The following is a 3328-nucleotide window of genomic DNA, read 5'->3' as shown; positions in this document are numbered from 1 at the left end:
TTTAATAATATCATTTTTTTATAAAGACAATAATTAAATATTATGTTAAGAACTTAATGATTATATTTTTTTATATTTTTTATATTTAGAATGTGATATTTATTCTGTATATGATTATGTTTATCTGTAGTTAGTTACACAAATTAAAAAATGAAGGTTTCATAAGTTGTACTTATGTACAATTTACTCGTAATCTTAAATTTTAAGTAATGTGCATCAATAAACATTATTTCATGCATAAAAAATTATTTTTAATTTTTTTGTCAAATACTTTATAATATAGCATAGATAAGTTGACCGCAAATCTTTGAAGCTTCATATTAGATCATATTTTATGAATGTATCATGTTACATCTTAGCTATATAAACCCATGTTGTATATGACAAAATATCTTATTCGGATTTAAGACTTCAGACATTTGTCGGTTTATACAAACAAACAGTCTTATTTATTCAGATTTCAAACTTGAACATTATCTCTTAACAATCGAAAGTGAAATAAAACTTCAGACTTCAATTTTACCTGGATGTATAATTTAAATTAATGGAAGACACATAAAATATGACGTAAAAGTCAACTTAAGATTTATTTATATAAAAAAAAGGTGAAAGCAAAAAATATTTGAATGAGTTTAAATGTGTTCATTAATGATAAAAAGTAAATACAGTCCTAAAGCCTACTACGACCACCCTATGCACCTATTGATGGGGAACACACATTCATGCATTAAGATGTTGTACCCTTATTATGTCTAACTCCCCCCCTAAAGTACAACTCTCACTAGCCAATAATATTGACCAATCAATTGTTATATTATTATTACAAATGGTACATTATGCTCTATCTTTTGTGATTAAGATTTAGAGATTGTTTGTTTATCTTTTAATAGTTTTATTAGAAGATAATATTAGAATCGTGAAAAGGTGGATCTTGTTTGGTAAAAATAATCTGTCTTATAATGATTTTAAAACCCTTTAAATGATTTTATATCATGGACATCCCTTAATCATTCAACACCCTAATTTCGTTACAAATAATTATTAAATAATTATATTTCATTTTGTATTATATCATGAGAGTTTTTTTTAATCATTTGGTACCAAACCATTCAGCAATTTCCAAACTATCTCTTAATAACACTTTATACACTAATAAACAGTATTTTATGTATTATAATCTACATTTAAAACTTTCGTGAATTTATTTTATAAGATAGTATATATTTTTTTCGTCTTATACTTTTTTTTTTTCAAAATAATTGCATTAAATTAGGATTTTTATATTCAAATATAACCGTTTATCAATTTTAGAGATTATAATATTTATTATATTATTAAAATATTTTATAAATATAATGAAACATTATTTATGTTTTTAAACATTTAATTTCAATATTTTTATCAGTAGAATATAATCAAAAAAATGTTTTTTCTCTTGTGGTAATCATTTTTGGAAAAAAAATCTCCAAATTTAAAGGTTATCCCACCGTCTCTCTTACTTTCTATATTTTCGAGAATTTATCGGAATAAAAAATTGTCCAAAACCCTCATTTTCTTCATTAAGCGGTTGTTTGGTTGATTTTATATTAAGTTATGTATAAATAAAGTTGTATATAATGATTAATCCGTCTGTCTAAATTAGGAAGACTTTTATTTGACAATGTTTTTACACTTGAAACTTAATAGCAGAACACTGTGAAAGTAACATTCATAGTGTTTTTTCATGTAAAAGTTGGTTCTTTTTTATCTTTACAACATTTTGTTGTGAAGTTTTAAGTATGAAAATGTTATCTTACGTGTTTGACGAAAATAACCTGGTCTCACGTAAACTCAATCTTACTGTTTAATTGGATAACGAAAACTGTAAACACCAACTATTAAAAACCAGGGCTTATGATTATGACGTTTAAAAGTAGAGTCTTAATAAAATCTATTGACTAAAAATGACCAGTTGTACGACGACAATAATTTATTAAAAATAAATCAAATAAATAATAAATTAAAACATTTATTTTAATATAAATTCAATAAATATAAATTTTAAATAGTTTTAACAATACATGCCATGATTTTTGCTCCATGCTAATTAATTTATTGAGGTGGTTATAAGATGTGATGTCCAACTACCATTTTATTTTTACTATTTATGTACACATTAATTATGAGATCAGATATATTATACGAGGATTGGGTCATGTGAGATCAGTCAGTTTTTGTAAGACTCATGATATTATTTTTTTACATTTAAAACTTCACAGCAAAACATTGTGAAAGTAAAAAAAAAACCGAATCTTCACAGCAAAAGCACATAACATTTTGGTGTGAAGTTTCAAGTGTAAAAAAGTGGTCTCACGAGTCTTATGAAAACAGAGTGATCTCACGTGATCCCAAATCTATTCTACTAATTTTACAAGTATTTATTATCTTGTGAAATAATTATTTTGAATTTCAATAATTCACTTTTATTTTGGTGAATTTTGTTTACGATAAAATTCGATTGAAAAACAGATCTAAAATCATATATCGTATAAAAGTTATTGATTATTCAGTACATTTAAAGCATCTCCAACAGTTGTTATGTTATAATTTTTCTGAACTAGGGTATCAAAAGTTAAAATCTTCAGAAAAATTATATCAAAATCCAACAGCTACTTTATTTTAGCAATTATAGTATTAATTAAATTATTAAAATTTAAAACATATATTATATTTAATAAATTATTATTTTTATTTGCTAAGTATTCATTTTTAATATATCTTATTGGTGGTAAATGATTAAAATGTCATTTTTTTTTTGTACATAAAGTTTTAGGGCGCGTTTGGTTTGAGGGATTTGGATTTGAAATTCATTCCAATCCTGCGTTTGGTTTGTAGAAATGGTCGGATTTAAAATCCCGGGATTCATTTAAAATCCCACCAACACTGGATTTGAGAATACTTCGCCCTTACACGGGATTTGAAATCCATTCCCATCATCGTCTCCTTCTCATCGTCTCCTTCTCATCGTTGTCTCCTTCTCATCGTCTCCGTTGCCACCGTCGCCGTCGCCCTTCGTCTCCGTCGCCACCGTCGCCGTCGCCCTTCGTCTCCGTTGCCACCGTCGCCGTCGCCCTTCNGTTGCCACCGTCGCCGTCGCCCTTCGTCTCCGTCGCCACCGTCGCCGTCGCCCTTCGTCTCCGTTGCCACCGTCGCCGTCGCCCTTCGTCTCCGTTGCCACCGCCGTCGCCCTTCGTCTTCGTCGCCCTTCGTCTCCGTCGCCTATCGTCAACAGGTAAATCATTTTCCCCTTTTGGATTTCTCTCTAAACTATGAACACATATTAGGTTAA

This window comes from Cynara cardunculus (assembly GCF_001531365.2).
Source record: "Cynara cardunculus var. scolymus isolate 2C chromosome LG 1, CcrdV1, whole genome shotgun sequence".
NCBI classification, from domain to species: domain Eukaryota; kingdom Viridiplantae; phylum Streptophyta; class Magnoliopsida; order Asterales; family Asteraceae; genus Cynara; species Cynara cardunculus.
The sequence above is the reverse complement of the archived record's forward strand: the minus strand, read 5'-3'. Positions refer to the sequence as shown.